The sequence below is a fragment of the Lepidochelys olivacea genome (genome assembly GCF_965140295.1).
Source record: "Lepidochelys olivacea isolate rLepOli2 genome assembly, chromosome: 10".
NCBI lineage: Eukaryota > Metazoa > Chordata > Testudines > Cheloniidae > Lepidochelys > Lepidochelys olivacea.
In genome coordinates this window covers 49530857-49556968 of record NC_140420.1, presented here as the reverse complement: position 1 = coordinate 49556968, position 26112 = coordinate 49530857, and the positions used below count along the sequence as shown (strand labels likewise).

At 41.0% G+C, this 26112-nt stretch overlaps 2 protein-coding genes across 8 annotated transcripts in view; one reads left to right on the top strand and one right to left on the bottom strand.

Annotated features, from left to right (window-relative positions):
* The window catches only part of PEAK1 (pseudopodium enriched atypical kinase 1), a gene marked incomplete at its 3' end in the record, with an annotated part of 215074 nt that extends 209495 nt beyond the window's left edge, over positions 1-5579 (bottom strand). For 5 of the 6 annotated variants that reach the window (XM_084641721.1, XM_084641714.1, XM_084641718.1 and 2 more), the window contains exon 1: positions 5263-5396. Of the gene's footprint in view, positions 1-5262; positions 5397-5491 lie in introns of those variants that run through there. The other variant, XM_084641715.1, reaches the window with a different exon arrangement.
* A 409-nt stretch (positions 5580-5988) lies between these two features.
* Positions 5989-26112, top strand: part of HMG20A (high mobility group 20A) — a 71218-nt gene continuing 51094 nt past the window's right edge. Inside the window, exon 1 of one of the 2 annotated variants that reach the window (XM_084641325.1) lies at positions 5989-6101. The gene's annotated coding sequence lies outside the window, so the exon portion shown is untranslated. Of the gene's footprint in view, positions 6102-6132; positions 6162-26112 lie in introns of those variants that run through there. The other variant, XM_084641326.1, reaches the window with a different exon arrangement.

Sequence of the window (26112 nt, the reverse complement as noted above, 5' to 3'; positions counted from 1 at the left end):
TGGAAGTAGACACTCTCCCATCGACAGAACTACTGCCTCTCGCTGAGCTGATTTTATGTCGACAAAAGAGCACTCTCCCGTCAGCATAAGGCAGCTACAAAAGCGCTCTTACAGGGGCATCGCTGTACCGATACAGCATTGCCTCTGTAAACTTGTAAGCGTAGACCTGGCCTAAGACTCTGAAGGGTGAATTTTTCATACCCCTGAGCAATGTAACTAGGTCGATCTAATTTTCTAGTACAGATCAGCCCTCAGAAGAGGAGTCCAGTTCATGGTTACCTCACATATTCTGAATGCAAAATGGGTGTAAAACACAACCACCCTGACTTAGTGTCATTTTATACTGGTGTAAATAACCACACAGGGTGCAGAACAGTGGTGAAGGGGTTTCAGAAACATAGCACAGTTCTGTAAATATAAGCCAACTTAGTCCCATCTACACAGGCAAAACCAGGCCACATTATAATATTTGCACTCCTGCTGTTTTAACCTCTCCCCCTAATGTGGTAAATTGTGTATGGTAGATGGGTCTTTACAAAAAAGATACTAACTTCAGAAACATTCCCTCTGCCCAGCTTGGCTTTATGCACATTTCAACTAATCAGCCAGTCTGTGGTTACAGTAAACCAGCAACACCAAACCACAATTTATTTTTATTATGATACACAATTATAATATTGGACAACTAGATAGAACTGCTGAAGATACTGATTAAAAATAAATTCTTTACTTGTGTCACCAACATCTCTGGCATATTAAAGTAAAATAATTTTACAAGTCTAATTTTTACTTCACCATTTATGCTGTTTACTTGTAATATTTCACTCAGCTTTGACAATTAAACTAGACTAGTCAGTTTTATTTCCTGCTGTGGAGTCTGAGTTTTCATTACTATACAAGAATATTTAGGAGGGTGGGGAAATCATGAAAGCATTTCTGTTAACATTGCATTAAATTCATCCATTTAAGCTCTAAACAGGACCCACACAAGTATGCCTGTAAATCCCCTATGGGCCACAGAAATGGTCTCTGTGCCAGCCCCACATGGGCCAGCACAGAACGATGGGATCAGGAAGGCCGAGGGATGGCCAAGGAAGGTGTAGTTTCAATGGCCCAATGCACTAACTAAATCGCATGGAGGGACTACAACCTGTTTCAGCCTGAGCGCTGTGTTGGGGATGAATTTCTCCTCCCCAAAACCTTTAGGCTATCTAATTTATGTAGCTGGAAAGAATTTGGACTCCCTTCACCTCCTCCCCCCCAATAAACACTACATTTTGGGACTAATATGACTGGACTGTATCCGTTTAGAACTTTGCTCCAACTAAGACACAAACCAAAAAATGCTAAGACGTGCTATTATTATGTTTTCAGAGGGTAAAGAATTGGTGAGAATGACAATATATAACAGTAATTCATTAGAGAATGAATAAAACATTTCATTATTATTATAATTCCGGATCAGATATTTTAATCTCATTTTTGTCTTTAAATATCTCTTTATTTATAAAGAAATTTCCTTACAGTGTTTACATTTGCAATATTTCTCTGTGTGACGGATTCTCTCTCAACATTACATCTATAGCAAAATAACAAAATACAATGACATGTCAGAATGTTTGCTGTGACTCTGATTGCATATGAGGGAGCAGCTCGGCAGGATTCCATCAGGCATAACAGCTCAGGAAGCCGGAGTAAATGTGGAAGCTAATAGTACGTAGACCTATGGTCTGAACCAGGCTTAACAATTCATTTAGAAATCTTGGGCTCCTCTTGTCAAGGCCTTAGGAGAAGAGGGAATCCAACAGTCACATGTGCAAAACAAGACAGATGACAACCCAGTCAGCACCATCAGAAAGACAACCTTGTCAGCATGTGGCCAGATAGAAGAAAAGGAAAGATAAAAAGGAGTCAAAGCAGCAGCTCCCATCAGACTAGGAGGCAATGCGGAGGGGCTCATGAGTACCTCTGTACTCCTTTCCAGTACTAATGAGTACAAGTACTAATGGGAGGTTAATTTTAAACAGGGAATGAGAGGAGGGCATAAAAGGGGCAAGAAATACCAAAAAGGACCGCAAAAGAAAGAGGACAGAACAAAGGCATAGGTGCAGAAATGAAAGAACAACACAGGAGAGAAAAAGAAAAAGAAAAAAGATCATGTTATATCTTGGTATTTTGATCGTATGTTTATTTTGTGTACATATGTTTCCTAACATGACAGAGATGCTTAACAGCAATCACTAACATCTGTGAGTCCAAACCAAAACTTGTGATCATTGTGTGGCTAATGTCAAAGGTCTGACTGCCCTGATTACACAAGAGACCATTAAAGTTCTGTTAGATCAAAAATATGTCCTTCTTTCCTAATGTATTAAATTGATTATAATTAATATATTTGGTAAGCATATGCAAAATAATTATGTATTTAATCAATAAAATCTAAAAAGGGTTTATATGGAGTTATGTATCCAGAAATAGGTATAAAGAAAAGGAGTACTTGTGGCACCTTAAAGACTAACAAATTTATTTGAGCATAAGCTCAAAGGTGTGGAATGGTCCTTTCCACAGATATACCCCTTTCCCACCCCAAAAAAAAGCATAAAATGTACTGAATGGAAACTTTAGTGCATTGTGACTTTTCAACACAACGGTATAACAACATAATATGTTGTTAAACAAATATGCAGTAAATCTAATGGCTTCTGTCCTTGAATGAAACTATCCATAATATTAACAACATATTTCTGCGCTTAATGTAGCGAGGTAAAACTGACCAGCATCAGTAAAGATCTAGAATTAAACTTGCTGAGGTCACTAGATTCATCTCTTGGTTTAAATTTATATCTTCTGCCCAATATCTTAAAAAACACACACTACCTGCCATTGCAGTTCATGTGTGAATGAGTCACCCAGAGTCAAGATAAGCCAAACAATTTAAAAGTAGTAATCTGGGAAGTCAGAGAATGGAGCTACCCATAAGGACGCTCTGACAATAAGGTAACCCCATCATGAAATAAGTATGTAGGATTACTCATGGAAAGTTACTCATGGAAAGTGGATAATTCACTTCTTACATACTTCAACACTGCAGAGAGCAATATGAGGTTTTCCTGTAGCACACGCTAGAGCACTAACTTTGCCAGACGCTTTGTCTGGAGAAATCATCAGTAGCTAGTTTGCAGAACAAAAATCTGTAAGCTAATATGGAATCAGGTGAAGAGCTCTAACTAATCATGTTAAACCTAAGGCAGAGTTACAAAGCAAAATGTTCAGCAATATAAATGCCTTCTTACTGTATTGTTCAGAATCAAACCATCTATCCAAATGAGGACAAAAGTCAATTCATCAGTCAAATATAGCCACGCAGAACTAAATGAATCTAACTTGAAACAGAGACAGGCTTTTTTTTTTTTTTTTTAAATTATAGGACAACCAGTTTTAAATAACTTTCATTTAACTATAGAATTTGAATTCCATCAAATCTGGAGTAAATGTCTCAAGACCTCAATTCTGGATCTTACAGCAACTGTTTTATTTAGTATTTTGTAAAGAATTCTTTCATTCTTTATTTTATTTATCCTGTAAAGTGACATTTTTAGACACATGGGATCACAAATTCAGGAGTGAAGTGTTTTAACAGACATGAGACAACCCTTAAAACATCTACAATAACAGAAGAAACTTCAGAGTCCTACAAACTGATCAAAGTGCACAGTTCTACAAAAAGAAGCATCCAAAATATAACTAATATAAACAGAAGCAATCTTTCTAGGGAAGAGGCCCTGATCAACTCCAAGCTGGGAGGCATACCAATGAATGTTTCCTCTCTCTAGTGCCAGCCAAAAAGAGCATGGCCATCTTGTGTCAGATACCAGCTGCTCAGTAAATAATGATAATCGCTGCACTACATAAACACCTTTTTTTACCCAGTATTACAAAGTAGATTCTAATGAATAAACTTCTCAGTCCTTCATATCTGGTCCCAGCTCAACCTTCGGGTAAAACAGTAGAAAAGATAAGGAGAGACAGAGCCATACTGATCAATCTGCCAAATCCCAAAATAAGGGACAAAAGAGAATAGTAAAACAGAAAAGCTTAATATAATGTAGAAAATAATTTGGTATTTGTAAATTAACAGTTTTAATCTCATTTTCTTTATGCCAGTAATATACGATAATAAAAACGAGAGGAAACCAGGGTCTGTGAGGAGTAGAAATAAACTGGAGTCTGCAGCAATGTTTTACTTGTAAAATTCCTAGAAAGTGGAAATAGACAAACAGCCCAAAAAAATCTCAAAACTGCAGACTGAGGTAAACTGTGTTGCAACGTATTTAGCAAAGGAGCATGCTGAAAATGCAAAACATATATACACAGAGAAATAAAAATTAAGTTTCTTTATTAAAAAATTAGTGTCAGGATACCTCTAATTTGAAAAATACAAGGGAGGTAGCAACTGCCCTGGCCTTCCCAGCCTACAAATAAATAACTGGTTTGTAATAAGAAGCAGTTGAGAGAGATCTATGGACTCAATCCGGGCTGAGTGTACGGAGCTGCTGCCGCCTCTTAGCTATGTCCAAGACCCTCTCTACTCGGCAACAAGCAGCTCCGCCTCTCCCTTAAGTTTGAGGAATCCACTTAGGACTCTAGATGTTAGGGAGGAGGAGAGAAGAGGAGGGGGCAAATGAAGAGACAGGCAATGAATCCCGAGCTGCGGAAGGATGGAAACAGAGATAATTAGGCATCCTTCATTGCTGTTGTATCTTCAATTCTCCCTCAATTCCCTGCCCCCATCCCCCAGGAGACGGGGATGTCAAAAAAAGTTGATCAGCCATTTCCCCAATGTATTTCTGCTCCTTCTACTCCACCAATCCAGTGAGCAGGCGAGATAGGGCTCTTCCTTCCTTCCTACTGCCCCCCACCCCACACCCCAACATAGGAGGCGTCCTGTAGAAGAAATCTGAGCCATGACGGGAGAGGGGAAACCATTCATTTTCCCTGAATGGTTCTTCCTCCTTCCCTCCCGCCTCCATCAGACTTCCCTCTTCACGATTAAAGGGGACAAATAACTTCCCCACCCCGGAAGACTCCCCACCCCACAGCTCCTCTCCTCTTGTCTCCTCCACGGGAGAAGGACCATTCGGGTCAGCCCCTCCCCCTCTTGCCCCCGCCCCTCAAGTGGAAGGGCTAAGACTGTCGGAGGGACATTTAAATGTCCCCTAAGTCACTTTAACTACCCCCTCCATGCTCTACTTGTCCCCTTACCTCTAAGGGGCCCCAGAAACTGGCGGGGCTGAGGGCTTCGTTCGTCACGGCTCAGCTCAGCTGCCGCCGAGCCCCGAGGAGGAGCCGACTCTGGCACCCACCGACTGACTGACTCAGACAACTAACTACTACCAGCGGCCGGCCACAGCCAGAGACCACGCCCCCCACCGCGCGCGACACTAACCTTCCCTCTCCCTCCCCCTCCCCCTCCCCAGCGCGGGGCACCAACCGTCACTCTCTCTACTACGCATTCGGAGGAAGGAGAATCTAGACACTCGCGCGCTCCCGAGCGCACGGGAGACCGAGCCATAAGTGCGCTCTCGCGCAAAGCGCACGCCGATTGGCTCGAATGGTGGAAAGGGCGTGGCGCCGCAGGATAGGCATGATCGGGTTGTTGAGAGATGCTCCCAGTACGGTGTAGTCAGAGCCGGTTGGAGAAGGGGAAACTACGATCCCCAGCATGCATTGCGCCCACCCCCCCCCGCCGGTCCCTTTAAAATTTGTATTACGTCACAGGGCACGCACGACAAGGTATACTGCCGCCAGCCGGATCAAATAGTTCTGTGTTGGCTTTCTGCCCCCTTTCCTTTCTCCGGCCTCAACGGTGGAGCGAGAGGAGCGGTTCTCTCTGCTCCCGCTGTCGATTCCCTTGCGGAGTCTTCCTACTGGGGGAGCAGGACCGGGGAGGCAGGGTGTGAGGGGGCGGAGAGATCTGTGCGGGGCAAAGGGAAGGGTAATGCGGCTGTGTGTGTATGTGTTTGAGGCTGGAGGAGCCTGAGTGGGGTGAGGGGATTGCGCTCCGTAGGGGGACCCCCTCCAGGAAAGCCATCTTGCGGCAGGTCAGTAGAGAAGGTCTGGGAAGCTCCGAGACCCACGTATCCCATCTTCCCGTTCGTGCGGTGCGTGAGGGCCTCTCTGCTTCACTGGGGCGGGGGACACCCCCGTGCCCTGGCTCCTAGGGGAAGGGGGGCCTGCCTCGGCACTCAGACCCCAGCAGGAGGTGGGGCAGGGGAAACGTGTCTTCCTCCAGCTTCCAGCCCCAGCAGCCTTTATTCAATCTCAGCCCCAACTCCCCACTCGCTTCTCTTGTGACGGGAGAGGAGGGGATGAGCCACTGGGCTTCCTAGCCCCCATCTCCACAAGACACCAAAGGAAATCGGGGAGTAATCTCTAGAATGGGGAGCCAGGGCTTCGTGTGGGGACGAGGGTTTGGAGGGCAAAGGAGGGTCAAATACATCTGGGGCCTCTTCTCATACAACCCCCATATCTGTTAAGGCACAAGAGGGGCAAAAGTGTTGGTGGTCCTTTAATTTCTTTACTCCATAAACCTGGACTGTCCTATGAGATGATAGGTAGTTGATACTAAAAACTGCAAGATTTCACGACTGGGGAGATTTAACTGCTAGTTCCTGTAGAATTTAAGCTTCTAGTCCTTGGGTTTGCAAAGAAAGTCTAACAAACCTGAACAGTCTTCTTAAATGTTCAGGTAGACTTCTTTGGGCTTTTTCAGAGCTCAGCAGTTGCAGAATACAATTGACAAGAATAGTCAGTTTCACTACTACTGTCAGGGACCAATGGACTGCTACTGTCAGGGACCAATGGATCAGCAGTAAAACAGATGAGAATGATGTCGGTGCCATGTTCTTTCTGCTTGGGAGAGCTATGAGCAGGTGCTTGTAGGAGAAGTGAAGTAGTAGAATTGCACCTACCTTGCTGCGGAAGGGTAAAAATACATCCTTCCACCCCCTCATAGCAGCCAGGAAACTTTGTAGGGAGAGAGAGAAAAGGAACTGCTGGAAGCAAGAAGCAGCTTTAGATTTATCAAACGCCACCTATCTAGAGCCCAATTTGAAAGACTGGGATGGCACTCACCTTACCAGCAGATGGAGGCTGGTCTTCTTACCGAGGCATTGCCTCTGAAATTTGCTGAGGGAGGGCAAGCATATTTCTCACTGGTGTATGGGTGGTAGGCTTAGACCACTTGCTAGTAGGTGGTAAATTTTTCAAACCCTTATTATCCTTATTTTACAGATGTGGAAAGTGAGGCACGTAGGAGTATTAACTTGGTTAAGGCCACATAACAAATCAACCATAGAGCTGGGACTAGAAAGTGAGAGAACACTTACTGTCACTTTAGAATGTTGGTGTGTGGTTCCTGAGAATATATAACAGCATGTTGAAAATAGATATTTATTTAATTGATTATGATGGTTATTTAAAATGCTAGGAAACTGCAGCAGACACAGATAAGCATGGCAACACGTTATTTGGCTGCTACTTCAAGATGAAAGGTTAATGCCTTTTTTTTTAATGTTTATTTTAATGTTTTCTAACAATTCCTAGCAGAGATGACTGGCTGCATTAACAATATTTGCTTTTCTAAAGCATTTTCTACACAGTGATTACAAAATGCTTTGCAAACACTAAAGATTATCCTCATTTTAGGATTGGAAAAACTGAGGCAGGGAGAATTACTTTCCTGTATTACACTGAAAGTCTGGTAGAACTGGGTTTGGAACTCCTGATTCCAAATTCTTGACTTTAGCCATAATATCTTTCCTTAGTTTTGTCGTAAGTCCTTCACTTCAGGGCTTGAAAAGATTACAAGATACTTTTTAGCTGGAGAACTAACTCTGTTATCCCAGAGGTGGTTATGGAGGATGAGATGTGTGGGCTGACCAACAGTGAGGCCCAGGGGCAACACGTTGGAAGAAACCCAGTTCATCTCCCACCAACAGTTGGGAAGAGGGTGAGGATACTGAATTTTCTACTAGGTAGCTGTCTCTAGCACCCACAAATAAGTTTCATCTGTTTTATTTACATCTAGCTGTTAGAAGGGGGTGGCAGGGAGAAAGAACTTTCTATCTTTCCTTTCTTCTGTCCAGAATCTGTGCCATTATCTTTCTCCCAGACACTACTGGTTTTACTCTACCTCTATCCCCCCAACTTTCATTTATTTATTTTAAGGGAAGGTATGTTGCAGGGGAAATAACTCCAGTGCTTGCAGTGGATGCCTCTATGGCTAATTGTTTTCTAAGCAGCAAGTGCTTGAAATTGACATTCTTGACAGTTTCACTGGTGCACACCAGCTTTTGAATAGTAGCTGTGAAACTGATCAGTCTTTGCCATGCTGCTGGAGAGTGAAAGGATAGCTATGAAAATTTATCAAACATCTCCTTTCTAGAGGCCTAGAAGATAAGGTGATAAGTAACAGTCAACATGGATTTGTCAAGATCAAATCTTGTCAAACCAGCCTAATAGTTGTCTTTGACAGGGTAACAAGCCTTGTGGATGGGGAAGAAGCAGTAGATGGGGTATATCTTGACTTTTGTAAGGCTTTTGATACTGTCTTACATGACTTCCTCATAAGCAAACTAGGGAAATATAGTCTAGATGGAGCTATTATAAGGTGGGTGAATAACTGGTTGGAAAACCATTCCTAGAGACTAATCAGTGGTTCATAGTCCAGCTGGAAGGACATATCGAATGGGATCCTGCGGGGATCGGTCCTGAGTCGGTTCTGTTAAATATCTTTATAATGATTTAGATGATGGAATAGAGAGTACACTTAAAGTTTGTGGACAGTACCAAGCTGGGAAGGGTTGCAAGTGCTTTGGAGGATAGGATTAAAATTGAAAATGATTTGGACAAACTGGAGAAATGGTCTGAAGTAAATAGGAAGAAATTCAATAAGGACAAATGCAAAGTATTCCACTTAAGAAGGGAACAATCAATTGCACACATACAAAATGGGAAATGACTGCCTTGGAAGGAGTGCTGCAGAAAGGTATATGGGGGATATAGGAGATCACAAGCTAAATATGAGTCAACAGTGTAACACTTGGAAAAAAAAAATCATTCTGGGATGGATTAGCAGGAGTGCTATAAGCAAGACATGAGAAGTAATTCTTCCACTCTATTCTGTGCTGATAAAGCCTCAGCTGGAGTATTGTTTCCAGTTCTGGGTGCCTCATTTGAGGAAAGATTTGGCCAAATTGGAGAAAGTCCAGAGGAGAGCAACAAACGTGATTAGAGGTCTAGAAAACATGACCTATGAGGAAAGATTGAAAAACTTGGGTTTGTTTAATCTGGAGAAGACTGGGGGTTGAGGGGACTTGATAACAATTTTCAAGTATGTAAAAGGTTACGAGGAGGAGGTTGAAAAATTATTCTTGTTAACCTCTGAGGATAGAGCAAGAAGCAATGGACTTAAATGGCAGCAAAGGAGGTTTAGGTTGGACGTTAGGGAAAACTTCCTAAGTGCTAGGGTAGTTAAGCACTGGAATAAATTGCCTAGGGAGGTTGTGTAACCTCCATCATTGGAAGTTTTTAAGAACATGGTAGACAATTGCCTATCAGGAATGGTCTAGTTATTATATGGTTCTGCCTTGAGTGCAGGGAACTGGACGAGATGACCTACTGAGGTCCCTCCCAGTCCGACACTTCTATGATTCTATGATCTGCAGCAGAGTCACTTGAGCTATCTTTCTGCAGACTTACAAAGGCCATTTGTTGTTTGGAAGTCTCTTTGCAACTATAATGGCTGGCAATATATATTTTTTTAAATTAAGGTTTAACTTCTTCAGAAATTTATATCATAACTCTCCTCACTTGCTAGGGCAAGCTCATTCATCCTGAAAAAGTGGGTGAGTGGGGTGCCACTATGTCTCACACCGTCATCTTCCTCTTTGCCAGAATGAGAGTTGTATCCATGCTAACATTAGGTACAGATATTTCCTTTTGAGCTGGATTCATGCCTTGCCACTGGTTGAAACACAGGCTTCACACAGAAATCTGAAGCATGCCTAGCTCAGAACTCGCTCGCTTTAATGCATTGCTACTACTCTGTAGTGAAGACATGTACTGGGAGGGATGGGGGTGTTTCTCAGCTGATCTGCCCCTTTGAAATGCCCTCTCTGTCATCATTTGATTAGCTGACTTTGATCTCCTCCTGGCTTCAGTGGTTGGTTTCTGTATGAATTTAAGCTTAATTGTTTTGGTTCTGTAATTCATATGTGGTATAGTACTTGCTTGTGCTTTTTGTGTGTTTTGAAGTTTTAAATTTTTTTAGGCACTGTGTTGATACCAAACACAATACCTGTGTTGGTACCAAACACAAAAAGTGTGAAGTCACTGTAGTTTGCATCTTCAGAATTAGCTCCCTTTAAGGATTTTAAATGAATTTATAAAAAGAAAAGGAGGACTTGTGGCACCTTAGAGACTAACCAATTTATTAGAGCATAAGCTTTCGTGAGCTACAGCTCACTTCCTCAGATGCATCTGAGGAAGTGAGCTGTAGCTCACGAAAGCTTATGCTCTAATAAATTGGTTAGTCTCTAAGGTGCCACAAGTCCTCCTTTTCTTTTTGCGAATACAGACTAACACGGCTGCTACTCTGAAATGAATTTATGTTCATGGAAGCTGCCATGCTGCATTCATCTCTGTCCATTGGACAAATACAGAGCAAAGAGGTAGCACAAGTTTTACTGTCAATCCTGGTTGGGAGGAACCACCACTATGTCCTTGGCTACATCATCCTTTTAAAAAAAAAAAAAAAAATCTAATCTTTTTATACTACTAATGCTGCACCTCCACCAGTGGGACCACTAAGCTAGACAGGGCTGAGATGGCTGCTGGCATTTTTACTCATGTTATGTAGACCTACTCTGGGTAGCATTAAATGGTATGTTTGTAGAAAGGTTCATGCGTAGTCTACATTTGCACCTCCAGTGTTAGAGATACAACAGTGAAGAACTTAAATAAATACCAGTATAGTCATAGGGTTTTTTTAGGGTGATAGGATAATGGTGAACTGTATCATCTATAGTTCATTTAAAGGGCTTGTCTACACTAGCGGGTCTAATGAAGACCCGCTAAATCGACTGCCGATTGCTCTCCCGTGGACTCTGGTACTCCATCAGAACGAGAAGCATAAGGTAAGTTGACGGGAGAGTTTCTCCCGTTGACCAAGCGCAGCATAGACACTGCAATAAGTCAGCCTAAGCTATGTCGACTCCAGCTATATTATTCACGTAGCTGGAGTTGTGTAACTTAGGTCAACTTAACCCTGTAGTATAGACCTGCTCTAAGACCCTTCTGTTACATAGTTTAGTGAACTCTTTGACCCCTCTAACTTCTCAAAAGGGTGTTAATTGTTATGGAGGAGAAGAGGGTTGTGTGACGTGGATATGTCTGTTAGGGACTTCCATGAGACTGCTGTCTTATTTCAAGTAGGCCCCTGAATAGCCATCAGATAGCTATAACTTTGGCGACCACCAGTCAGGATTGGATTTGAACTAATTTAATGGGATAGAAGTGGAGCTAGATGATTTTTTTTTTCAGCAAATAGTGAAGTTGTTATAAAAAACATTTTGGGGGCACCAAAACTTCTTCAATTTGGGTAGAATTAGGCAAATTTTTTCAGCTGGAAAAAATTGACTTTTTAGAAATTGGTATTTTGACCATTTTGAAATTACTTTAGTTTAGAAATTTGGCTACATTTATTTAGAAACTAAAAAGCACCTGAAAATGGAATGAAAAGCTAAAAAAAACCAACTCTTCATTTTCGATCAAAAATACAGTCAGAATGAAGGGGTTTCCCCCCTCCACACCCAAAAATATTTTGACTTGTGTTTTTGTTTCATTTGGGAGTAGGATTTTTCAGTTTTAAATAATGGGTTCTTTTGGTTATAAACCAAAAAAAAAAATTCACTTTTTGGTTTGAAACTAACCAATTTGTTTTAAGTTTCAATTCACCTCCCCTAACCAAAACTCAATTATTTGCTCAGCTCTAGCTAGAAGTGAAAAGCTTCATATCTCTGCACCAATCTTGTGCCCCTTCAGCAATAGCTTTTCCTTCCAGGAAAGTTGGACTATTTTGGTTTCACACTCAAATGTTTAGAAAACGTCTGCCCAACCAAAAGAACATTAATTTCCCACAAATCTTAGATTTTAGACATTAAACTATTGTAAAACCTCCATTTGTTGATGGAGGTCTTTATTTATAATGTCCTCAGATAAATAAATAAGTGAAGATATAGTACATGGTAACAAATTACTCCCTCTCCTCTTTCTCAGGAGACTAGATTGATAGTGGACATCAGTTGATTGATTTCAGCTTTGTGTATTGTATTTCTTATGCAACATACAGTAAACAGAACCAATGTAAAATAGTGCTGGTTACTGTATTTGGAATTGTTGTGACTAAAAATGGTCGGGGGGTTTTGTAAGGAAGTAAATAGAATAAGTTGTGTCATTGCTGTAGACCCAACAATGTGCCTTTAAGGCACTAGAAAGCTAATGAAGGAAGCAACTGAAATATTTATTAAATGGGCTATGTTGTAGCTTAAAGAATTGCCACCACCTGGAAGCAAGAAAAATCACTGTAGTTGAAACTGAATGACTTCAAGAAATGTCTTATTGATGACAGCAATATGTATGAAGGTCCTGGCAAAGTGAAGGCGTTTTGGTGAAAAGTGGCAGTTTTTTATTTAAAAAGGAACCCAAGAACTGTGGAATAGGGGGAAAGAATTGTGAACAAGCTTAAAATTCCTCTTTTCTTAAATATTGCAGAAGTGTCGTAACAGTTTTTATTCATTCACTGTGTTGAAAAAGGGGAGTTTGATGTGCTGGTGATCTTTGTTAGTGTTCGGGGGGGAAAAACGTACAAAATAATTGTAATGCCACTTCTTTAGAACAGTTCTTAGTTGAATGAAATTGTATTTCTAAATCACAATTTCTATGTAATGGAAGCAATAGTTAATAGCACTCTATTGTAACATAGAAATAAATTGCACGCATTAAGAAACTTTGCTGAAGATCTGTTTGGACTCTTGCTACATGAATGTTCTTCATGCTTGTTACCTTAGTTCTCCTGTGACCTAATCCATTTTTACTTCCTAGGTACTAAAATTGTTCAGACGTTCCTGTCTGGTTGATTTTTGTCTCCTTAATGTGATGGTTGTCTTTGGTGCAATAGAGGGTTTTGGCCAATATGGCCTTGTCTATCCTGGTGAAAATTTCTTTTAAGAAAAAAAAAAAAATCAGAACTATTGGAAGCCGAGTGAAAGTAGGGCTTTATCAGCCTAACCCAGTATTACAGTGTTTCAATGAGACTGTTTTTCAGCAACTTTAACTAAAGCGATGTTTAAAACAGATGTGGCTGCTGGAGTCCAGTTTATGCTGTAGCTCATGCTTCTTCAGTTAAGCCGTTGTTAGAACTGATGGGAAATTTTTGTCAATTTCCCCACTGTGAACATAGCTTGGTTCTTTCACGAATTCTCTTGGTTTTCTTTCAAAGCCTTAGACTCCTAATGGCATGTCAATTTCTAGCCTCACAAAACTGTTTATCTATTTGTTTTTGGTTTTTTGTTTTTTAGCATGCTATCAGTAAATGCTAAACTAGGGTTGATTTACAGGGCCAGACTAGCAGACTAGTCAATACCATATGAGCAAGGCCAGATTAAGGCATCCTGGAGCTCTAGGCACACTGTGACTCTGGGCCCCTGTGGCTCCATCCACTAGCAACCCCACCCACAAAAGTTAGGGACAGTGGCATGGGTCCCCCTTCTACTCAGGATTGGCTACTGAGGCATGCTTTCTATCCCATGAAGAAAAAGGAGGCATCAGGGTACTAGTAGTACTCACTCCAGCAGCTCGGATGTATCTGCTTGGGTGGATATGCCAGACCCATGAATCTCAGTATGATGCTAACTCTAAAACCAGTGGAACACTTCACACCTCTCAGAGCTGTTGTTCTGTGCAGTCTTCAGACTCACAAGGCTATTGTTGCTTTGCTTATGTTTACACTCAGTTCATGTTTTCAAGCTTTTCTTTGCAACCATCAGAGCTAGAAGATATAAAAAGGCACCTGAGACATCTCCATATTAAAATAAAAGCTGAAATTCTGATGTAATCACAAGTCCAAAATATGTAGAGCATGTCTGGTGATCTGTGAAGTGGGAGATAGGTCTGTCACTTGCCATGTACCTGGGAGAGATGGAGAAAATGAGCTGTGAAAGAAAGTTTCTGGTATGGTTATGTCAAGCTGTGTTCCCAGTTGCGCCCCATGACTTACAGATGCAGCAGCCTATAAGGTTTGCTGTTTCTCTCTCTCTGTCTCTTTGGAAACTGTCATTGCATAAGTGTAACACAAAACTTCACATGCAGCTTTATTAGGAGCAGGTAAAGAAGTGTTTCCAATATAGGGAGTAATGGCATATGCAGGTGGAATGATGCAGACTGGCCTATAAAGAGATTGTTCTCCAATCCACTTTTGGGCCTTGGTGACATTTACTTTTACTGTTCTGGCATCTATCAGGACCCACAGCATTTCAAATCATGCCATCTAAAAATGTAACTCTTGTCCTTTGTTTAATCAAATCTCTAATGAATAGACAAAAGAAGTAACCAAATATGCACTCTACACAATCATATCATAATGCCTCACTTAAATCCTCCTTCAATATCTTTTAGTGCTGGGGAGGAAAGATGGGGTCTGTGGAATTAATAAGTTTGGATTCTAATGACTAAAGAAGGAAGCCAAATTAGAGTTGAAGATTTCTTGTAGAAAATGCCCTGCCATCGGGCTCCTGCTTATTTGAAACAATGGACCTATAGCTTGAATAATCTGCTGTTCCCAACTCTGCTAATATTACATTAGAGGAGAGGCAAACCCTTAGGGTCCCCATTAATTTAGGACTCTAGAGGTGGAAATTTAGTTTCCAGACAGAGTTCAAGAGGCTGTTGGAAGTCAGTGCAAGGCAGAGTACCTGTGATGTGTGATTCCTGTATGACTCATTGCTCAGCAGATGTGAGGCTGACTTTTGCAGTGACTTGAGCTTCTGAGTGGTTCCAATCCAATCTTTTTGAAATTGGAGTCAGCTGTTCAACACTCAAATTGCACAAGATTAGCATGATAATGGTGAGTTGGAGGAAGAATCTGGAAGAGTTAGTGAGGGAAACATCTGCAGTCCTGCTTAAGATAACATGGCTACCATTTATGAGGCAGGCTTGTGTTCTTGGAGTTTTATTAGATTCTGATGTTGGAGGATCTAGTAACTGTAGCTAAAAAGATGTTTTTCATCTCTGTGGGGCCAAATGAGCACAGCTTTTATTTTTAGCTGCAGACATACCATCAATGGGATCCTGGTCCACAAGTAGGGCTCCTAGGCACTACAATAATACAAATGAATAATAATTATAATATGCCTCTTTGTCACCTCAAGATTAATTTACTGTAATCTCCTCTAGTTGGGACTGCACATTATTCACAATACTGGATCAGCTGGTCCAGATGTGTTGGAAACACAGAGTTAAGTACAGGCAATGTACTGAATATGATGCAGTTTACCAATTCCTTATGGTCTTAAAACATGTTGAACGAGAAGAGTGGCGAAACAGATCTCAAACTTTTTCACATGAAAGATATCAGGCCAGAAGAGAAATTGCCCCAGATCACCATCTGGTAAGTAATGAACAGAGCCACTCTAACAATTTTGTATCCCTTAAATAAGCAATGGTATCAGAGGCAGTTGATATCCTATAAAATCAGCGCAGACAATTCATTGTCCTTCATTGTTAGGAGAAGCTCCGTAATCAATGTTGCTTGTTGCTCAAACCCAAGTTTAAAGTCCAAATGAGTGGGATTCAGAAAAGATGAAATCCGTAGAACCTATCATGGGTCCTGCCACAATCCTCTCGATAAACTATCCCAGAACTGGAAGATGATGTGCAATAGACCCAGTACTTGCACCCTTACCACCTTCAGAGGGGCTCAGTGTTGCCTTTTCTTGTGATATTTCATGGTTGTCTTAAAGCCCCACCTCCTGGAGTGATTAAGTGAGAATCTCTTCTTTCTTCCTTTCTTCCTTCCTTCCTTGTTTTCAGCCATCATGATTGCCAAGACAAATTTGAAAATGTGAACTCCAAAGTCTCAAAATTCAGAAGACAAATGGTCACTGGGTGCCTGGTATGGGCCACACTGAAAATGCCACGCTTAGGACAGACTGCAAGAAATGGGACAGACAATCCCCAAAACTGTTGGTTTATTCTATAATTAGATTCACCAACCCAGTAACAAAAGAGCTTCTGCAGTACCGCACTGGTTAACCAGAAGCCAAATGTAGTCCCGTGTACAGATTTAATAATAAAAGAAATGGGGAGTTATAAATGGTTAATAGATCATACACATGATTGCAAAGTACTTATGAGGTTTGTAGCAGTGATGGAATAGCTTGCTGGCTTGTAAAATCTCTCTGGTAACTTCCAAAAGATTGGAAGGTCCTCAGTCCATAGTTCAAGATGCTTCTTTTAGTCGTAAATCCACAGTCCAGAGAATCAGATCACGAAAGAGTCAAATTAGAGATGTCTCAGGTGCCTTTTTATATCCTCTGCCATGTGCATGGAAGCTTACTGTCCTAAACAAAGCCCACAGCCCCTGTTTGTGGAAAGTTACTGGCCCAAGGTAGAGTCCAGGGTCACAGGAGCATCTCACATATCCTTACATGATTTGCTGAATCACAGGAGGGTGACCATTGGCTCCTCAGGAAGAGCCACCTGGACTGGGTAAGCAGTGGTGTAAGTGGAATCCATTTCTTCCCGGTACGGGGTGGCATGTGACCTCCTCACGTGACCCTCCACATGACTCTGCCCCCAGTTCGGGGCCCCCAGTCTCTCTCCATCCCCTCCCCATGATCCACCCCCCCCTTTTTCGGAGTGGGGGCTCTGTCCTCCTCCTTCTGTGCCTTTGAAACCGCAATGGCGACTGGAGCAGAACGTGGACAGCCCCATGCCAGCAGCTCCTCCAGCGCAGCTGTACTGCCCCAGCCCTTCCATACAGGGTCTCCTCCGTCTGTACAGCAGTCCCACCGATGGGCAGGGCTAGGGGTGGTACAGCAGCCGCGCTGGTGGAGCTGCAGTTCAGGGCTCTCCTGGGAACTGCAGTGTGGAAAGGAGCAGAACTCCAGCAGCATCTCTGGCGGCTGTACTGCTCCAGCCCTGCACCTTCCCCCTCTCCCTTCCTTCCCCAACAGGGCTGCTGTCAGATGGAGGAGACCCTGCGTGGAAGGGCTGGGGGTGGTACAGGTGCTCTGGAGGAGCTGCTGGCGTGGGGCTGTCCAGCAGCCCCATGTTCTGCTGCTCCTCTTTCTGGTACGCCGTACCAGCTATAAATACCTTGCTGGTACGACATACCAGACCGGACGGCCCTACTTGCACTGCTGGGAATAAATTTCTTTAATGGCCCATTGTGAGAGCTGAGGTTTCTTGATGGACCATCAACATATAGCTGTCTAGCCTTGAAGTAAATTCTATCTGGTGGGTGTCACCCACGAATGCAACACGTGTAAGATATAAGTACATAGCCAATATTCATAATTTCAGATACAATGATGATACATGTATATAAACAGGATAATCATACTTCAGACATAACCTTTCCATTGACACCTTACATGATACACTTTGTATAAGATTTATGGAAATTGTATAACAGTGGTAACAACAGTGATATAAATGGTCACCTTTCTTATACACAGCATCACAAAACCTCACAAACACATAACAAAAAAAACTCCGAATTTTTTTTTTTTTAAATCACGATTTCAAGGCCAATGCCATGATTTTGGAGGAGGAGCCTTACTCATGATTTTTAACTGTTTGGGGCTCGCAATATCAGAGAATGAGGCTGTATGAAACACAAGCCGGAAAGAACTAGCAGTTGTCCCCTCCAACCATTGCTCTGTTTTCATGCAGATACACAAGTTATTCTGAATCTGAGTACGTTTTTCCTCGGTGTAACATGAAAACTCTACTTTGTAACTGACTGTAGGCAGCATGGATCCAGCAAGCTGTCTTGTGCGCTGTTCTGGAAGTGAAGAAGCATTTTGTTAAACCATGCAGCCTAAAGCTCTGATTAAAAATTCCATATGCTGTAATGCCCTGGTCTTCTTCCACCAGTGCTCTGGCAGTTTCCCATTTTGCTTTATCATTTGCAGGTCATCTCTAAACCACTGCACTGCATGTGTTACGATGTTTCTGTAAAATGATCTATAAAAAGCACTAAGCATTAATACTGAAATCTGGAAGCACTAATAGTAGCTTTTTGAATTATTATATTTTGGCTGCTGTTGGGAAGAGAAGGCAGGAAGAACTGCCTGGTTCTCTGACTCAACTGTGATCTCTGACCCTTCTTTATATTCTTGTAAATATTTTAAATCTATAAATAGACTCCAGTACATACTGCTTACTGAAGATTGATGTCCTCAGACCTAAATAACATCAGATTTAAAATTGTATTCAATAGTAGCAGATACTTGAAGCTCTGAGTACCATGAGCTATGGAAATAAGGGTTTTTTTTTAATTTCTAATTATCATCTTGAAATAGTTTGGAAAAATGTACTGGTCCTGAAAGCATTTATACTAGTCTCCAAATGTTCCAAGCCCTGACCATTCGCAAAGACCTGTTTTTGTTTGCCAAGTGATCCAAAATTGAATACAACTGTTCTGCACTAGAATTTCCAACCTGTTTTCATTAAACATGGAGACCTTTTCTTTTCTTTTTCTTTTTTTAATTTTAAAGTGGATTGCCTTGAATCAAGTGTGATACAAAGAGACTAAGGGTCTTGCTAACACTTTAAAACATGGATTTTGCTTACATTAAAAAAGCTGTTTGCTTTTTTCTCCTAAAACAAGTATATATTTTGAAAAAATTCTTAAGGTGGTTAACACAAAATCAGTTACTGAACTTACATTTAATTTTGCTAGCTAGAGCTACTGCAAATGTTTTTCTCATTTGGGGAAAAAATGTGTTTTAAAAAAGCAGTTTTGAACAATCACATACATTGAGCTAAGCTACTATTCAGTGTATATTAGAATTCCTTATTACCACTTATAAAATAGCCTAAATTCTGTTTTAAGAGTCTAGTCCAGCAAAATGTTTATCAAGAGAATATTTTTATCAGAGCGTTTGCAAAATATGCAGAAATGGAGTACACCAAACCTTACAATTTGTTCCCAGAGCTCAGATGCCTGTACTGCTGTGAACTGGAAAATCATTGTGAGTATTGATATGCAAATAAACACCCAAAGCATTTAAAGGTTTATAATAGGGAGAGAGTGGGAGGATGGAGGAGATTACAAATGCTTAGAAAATGCCAGAACATTTCTAAAATTCTAACTATAGCTTTTAGCTTAATGTTTTATTATATACTCTTGGGAATTAAGCTGTATATATTTTAAAAATCTAATATCTATTCATGCAGTACTAATATATTAGAAATTCAGCTCTATTCTGAAGCTAGCAAAGTTTTCAGGTAAGAGTTTATAATTGCCTATTTCTGGAGTCTTCTAAATAAGGATTTTAAAACGTAGAAACTTTATTGATCTATAGTGCACTGTATGCTTTTTCTTTAGGTATTGCAGATGTGGGTCACTAACCTACATAACCAATAAGAGATTGTGATTGATGTTGGGATGGGGTTGTAACAATACCTGGAAATACAGTAGTTTGTGGCTACAATGAGAAAGGGGGGTCCATTCTGTCACGTGCAAGGATGTTTAAGTCAAGTTAGTTATCAATTTAAAGAAAGTCTTTTAAACATTGAGGGCTGATTTTCATATCAATTTCAAACATTTTGGAAAACTCATTCTTTTTAAGGTGGTGTGTGGTGGTGGTAGGTTTTTTTTGTTCCATTTTTTGACAGTAGAGGGAGAGGGAAGGAGGTTAAAATATGAGTGGTGGTGGATAATGCACCATCTTTTCTTGATGGCATCACTGTTAGCCTCTTATTCCCTAGCAGCAAGCAATTTGTATTACCTAGCAGCAAGCTGTAGTGCATCTGGTGAAGACACTCTATGCTGATCGGGAGAGAGCTCTCTCCCATCGGCATAATAAATCCACCTCTGTGAGAGCGGGAGAAGCTCTCTCTCCCACATAGTGCTGTCCACACCTGTGGTTAGGTTGGTGTAACTTACGTTGCTTGGCGGTGGCTTCTTTACACCCCTGAGTGACATAAGTTATACTGAAATAAGTGGTAGTGTAGACCTAGCCTTACTTAGCTCATCTGCATTTTATTATGGCTTCTGTTAACTATGTGCCACCATCCACTTGTACAATAGTGGCAGCTGGTAGCACAACTCTTGATAGCATCTGTTATGTTTACATTGCAAACAGCTCAAAAACAGGATGTATATTTTGACTGTTAACTGGCCCAGTTGCATTTTGCTAATTCACAATATTAGATATAAATCCATTTGGATTTTTTTAAAAGGCACGCAGAATATTTTCTGCAGTTGTAGGTTTTTGCAGGCTAGGATAAACTTGTTGTCTGGCAACCTGAAGCCAAAGTGAAATGTATTGTTTGCTAGAAATATACTTGGCGCTTAATATATAGTAAAACTCAGTCATTGCCCCAAAGAGATCCCATGTTACATTGACAAAATGTCACAAGTGGTGATTACAAAATTTAGAAGGAATGGAAGATGAATGAAAGAGATCATATGGTATTTTATTCAGTGATGCATGCAGTAGAGAAGTTCCAGATTTATTATATTTTTTTCTATTAGAGGTCATTGCTAAGAGAGAGGGACTAGGATTTGTAAGACTCCATAAAGTATGTTTTGAGGAGGAACTCAAAGAAAGAGAAAGGGAGGCTTGGTGAAGCAGGCCAGGAGGATGATGGTATCTGGAGGTGGCTATACAGAAGACGGGCAAGAGATTAAAGGGATGCAGTTGATTTGAAATCTAGTCAGTAGTTTCAGGTACTTTGCTTACCTTTGAGGCTTTACAATCACATTTTCTTATTTTTTTTCCAAAATGTTTCCCTGTTACTTGTATGAAAAGCAACACAATAATAGGCTGACTGACAAGTGCTGTCAAACAGAAAAAACCTCTAATCATTGTAATTTTAGCTGTTACTTGGAACAATACTAGCCTGATTTTTTTTAATGCAAAAATGAAATTGGATATTTTTTTAAATTGATGTTATCCCAACCATCTCTAATTGCCTGTTGGTCAAACTTCAGACCTGCATTTCAGAATTACCCAGTTTGTGATTAGTGTGGCCTGGTGGTGTGGTACCGGACTGGGAATCAGGAGAGCTAGGTTTTGTTCCCAGCTTTGCCATTACTCTCCTGTGTGACATTAGTCAAGTCACCTCACTGCTCTGTGCCTCCATTTCCCCTTACACCCTGTGTTTATCTAGATAGTCCCTGCCCCACATAGTTTACCGTCTCTTGCTTTGTTGTATATAGTGCCTAGAGCAATGGGGACCCAATCTCAATGGGAATTCCAGGTGCTACTATAATATAAATAATACAGTGTGTCCCATCTGAGACTGAAAATGAAAATTAGCCTACTTTCTCACATTTCTTGAAAATGTTACTAATCAAGAAAATAAATGAATTATTTGCTCTCTCTCCTGCCCTCCCCCCAGTCGGCCTTCTCCTCTCCCGGCTCCGTTCACTCTATTGCCCTATATACAGACATTCATTTTGTGCTGTTTGCCTAGTGAAGGGCACTACACTCCTGCTAACTGGTGGGATTTACAAGGGTAACTACATTTTAGATCACAGTTGTCCTTGAAAAAGTTGCTTAAACTTCTCCACTAGCCTGCCTTTTTGTGTAGCTCTGCAGGAGAAAAGATTACATTGTGGGGGTGGGAGGAAATTGCTGAGAGTTGGCTTGTATATTGTTAGTGTCAAAAGTCACTTCTCTGTAAGATGGCAGCTGCCAGCTGGAGTTTGCCTTTGGTATGCCAGTTGTAAAATTTAAATAGTTGTTTTCAAATGCTGTTCACATTTAAAAAAAAATGTGATAAGTGCTTCTGACTGTGTGATTAAAACACAGAACTGAGTATAATGGCAGAGATTAGAAAATGTACCAAATGCTGAAGGCTGATACAAAAGTCAAGGCAACTGTGGTTTAAGGTCAATGCTATAGTGCGAAGTCCAGCTCTGTCCACAGCTGTTGGGGAGAAAAAGGAAGTCCTGAATTTCCTACCATGGAGCTATCCCTAGATCTGATATGGGGAAGGGAAGAGCTTGATTATTTTTATTTTTTGGCCACTGGTTAGTAGGTGTCTAAACTTAAAAATGCACTCTTTTCCTCTTCTCTGGCCTGCTGAAAGGGAGAAAAACATTTTTTTTTTTTATTACTCCCCTGCCTTTGAGCCATCTGACAGATGGATTTAGAGAAGGGTAGTCTCTGCTAGTCTATCCCTTCCTATCCTCACAGATTTTGTAAAGAGAAGTTTTTTTTCCACCAATTCCATCCCCAAACCTTCATTTATTGGTAGCTCCTTCTCCATGAAAAGCACCAGTGCCTGCTGCTGCAGCTGCTCATAGCCTTCCCGAATCGTGGCAAAGTGAAGCTGATACAGTTTTTGCCAGTTTCACAGCTGCCTATTGGTTTCTGTATACTAGCTTTGAAAGTGACCATAGTCTTGTCAGCTGGGGAGTGAAGGTGACTGGGAAAGCCATGAGCAACAGAAGATACCCAGGCATGCTCTGTAGATTGAAAAAAGAGGAGGACGACTTGTGGCACCTTAGAGACTAACCAATTTATTTGAGCATAAGCTTTCGTGAGCTACAGCTCACTTCATCGGATGCATTTTAGCATCCGATGAAGTGAGCTGTTGCTCACGAAAGCTTATGCTCAAATAAATTGGTTAGTCTCTAAGGTGCCACAAGTCGTCCTCCTCTTTTTGCGGATACAGACTAACACGGCTGCTACTCTGAAATCTGTAGACTGAGAAAGACGGCACTGCATTGTTTAACATTTGAAAAGTTATTTTTGCAACCATAAAAGGTAGCAACTTCATTGTTTAAAATAAAAGCTTAACTTCTCTAGCTTCTCTGGTGGGTAATATAGGTTCCTTTCTCATCAGTGAAAACTTTCTACTCACTGGCAAGATGGCAAGTAGAGTTTTCAAGCTCTGAACATGGAAGACATTTTCTTTTGAAAGGACACCATCAACTGGAAGTCTAGTCAGTTTAAAAAATTAAATTAGTTAAAGGGATTTCAGATGCTATACCTTCCATCTGCCAATATTTTTGATTTTACAATTACATTTTCTATTTTTACAGGTTTTAATCTCCCTTGTTTCAGTGTAAATGAGAACTACCCGAGTAATACAAGGAAAACAGACAAGCTGACTATACATAAAGTGCTGTCAAATATACAAATATATATACAAATCTTCTTAACTGCTTTCAGTTACAGTAATATTAGAAGTTGTAACAGTAGATAAGCACACTTTCAGAGAGACGTGATTTTTTTTTTAAAATGACTGCCATTTTAAACTGTGTAATGTGAGAAATTATGAGTTAAAACTACTGCCTCCTTTGCATTCTGGTTGATGAATCTAAGATTTTATTCTGCTTTTGTTGTACCACCTTTGCATAACTCCAATTAATCAGAACTAAGTACATACTGGGAAGGATTGGGGTTATAACATCTGCTCTGATACCTAAGTACAGCACAAGAAAGAGATTAAGGATGAAATGAAAGCCTTAAATTGAAATTTCTTGGCTTTTTTTGTGGGTGATTTATACCATTCTGCTATGTAATATTGTTACCCTTCTTACACACCTTTTTGTATTTCCTCAGTTTTCTTTGACTTCTTGGCAATTTCAAGATGTTGCTGGCAATTTAATTTGGAAGGGGAGGATAAACAGCAGCAAATCTTAAACAGATTGTCTGAGCTTACTCGCATTAAACTCTTGTTTTTATGCTACAAAAATAGTGGCTTGATTTATGAAAATGGAGTTAATCCAGTATAACAGCCCAGGAGATTAAATTTAGATTTCTGAAATCCTTAACTACTTTGCACTCTTTTCCATCAACCAAAAAGGAGAAACCTACAAAATGATTGTTCTGATAGGCAGTCTGGTATTGGTCAGTAATACTTTCCTGAGGTGGGCCACTGTTGGCAGAACTAGTTAAGCTCTCCAGATTCTACTTCTTTTCTGGTGTCACTAGGGCAGTGTTTATATATGAGCAGATGTGTGATCTTCATCAGATGGTGTTGGTAAGGCTCTTACTGAAAAAGAGAGGTTGAAATAAGCATGGGAACAAGGTGATGTGGATTGAGAGATGCATGGGAACTAAAGTAGAGTGGAAGAAAGATTGAGGGCAGAGAAATAAAGAAGTGTTACTGTTAATTGCACAGGTAGCTCAAAGAGTTAGAAACAGAATAATTGCCAATTTTGATAGTAGTAAGGAGGACCAGTAAAAATAAAATAAATAGGGCTGTCAAGCAATTAAAAAATAATTGATTAATTGCGCTGTTAATAATAGAACACCATTTATTTAAATATTTTTGGATGTTTTCTACATTTTAAAATATATTGATTTCAGTTACAGTACAGAATACAAAGTGTACAATGCTCACTTTATATTTATTTTGATTACAAATATTTGCACTGTAAAAAACAAAATAAATAGTACCTTTCAATTAATCTAATACAAGTACTGTAGTGCAATCTCTTTATCATGAAAGTTGAACTTACAAATGTAGAATTACATACAAAAACCCCCTGCATTTAAAAATAAAACAACTTAAAATTTCAGAGCCTACAAATCCATTCAGTCCTACTTCCTGTTCAACCAATCACTCAGACAAACAAGTTTGTTTACAGTTATGCAGTAACAGATTAGCCACTGGGCCAAGGGGTCCTGTGCCCAGGGGCCCTGGCCAACTGGAGGGCCCTTGAAAAATGGGTGCTGCTCTGACCCTCTCCGCCTGCCCACCCAGCACTCCTCAGAAGCCCCCGCATCTTAAACCCGCTCCCTGGCAGGAGCGCCGGGCACACAGGAGAAGCCCTTGTGCCCCAACCCCATTCCCCAGCCGGAGCACCAGGGAGAGGGGTGGGGGGGGGACTGCAAGAGGAAGAGGTGGGGAGGGGCCCCCACTTGCTCTGGCCCAGGGCACCACAAAACCGTAATCTGCCTCTCCAGTTATGTAACAAAAAAAATCTACATTTGTAAATTGCACTTTCAAGATAAAGAGATTGCACTACAGTACTTGTATGAGGTGAATTGAAAAATGCTGACATCATAATAAAAAAGGCTGACAAAGGAGGTGCTGTCGTCGTCATGAATAGGTTGGAATATGAACAAGAGGCTGCTAGGCAGCTCTCCAACACCACTTTCTACAAGCCATTACCCTCTGATCCCACTGAGGGTTACCAAAAGACACTACACCATTTGCTCAAGAAACTCCCTGAAAAAGCACAAGAACAAATCCGCAGAGACACACCCCAGGTCGGGGTTCCAGGGATATTCTATCTGCTACCGAAGATCCATAAACCTGGAAATCCTGGGTGCCCCATCATCTCAGACATTGGCACCCTGACAGCAGGATTTTCTGGCTATGTAGACTCCCTCCTCAGGCCCTACGCTACCAGCACTCCCAGCTATCTTCAAGACACCACTGACTTCCTGAGGAAACTACAATCCATCGGTGATCTTCCTGAAAATACCATCCTGGCCACTATGGATGTAGAAGCCCTCTACACCAACATTCCACATAAAGGTGGACTAAAAGCCATCAGGAACAGTATCCCCGATAATGTCATGGCTAACCTGGTGGCTGAACTTTGTGACTTTGTCCTCACCCATAACTATTTCACATTTGGGGACAATGTATACCTTCAAATCAGCGGCACTGCTATGGTTACCCGCATGGCCCACCGTATGCCAACATTTTTATGGCTAACTTAGAACAACGCTTCCTCAGCTCTCGTCCCCTAATGCCCCTACTCTACTTGCACTATATTGATGACATCTTCATCATCTGGACCCATGGAAAAGAAGCCCTTGAGGAATTCCACCATGATTTAAACAATTT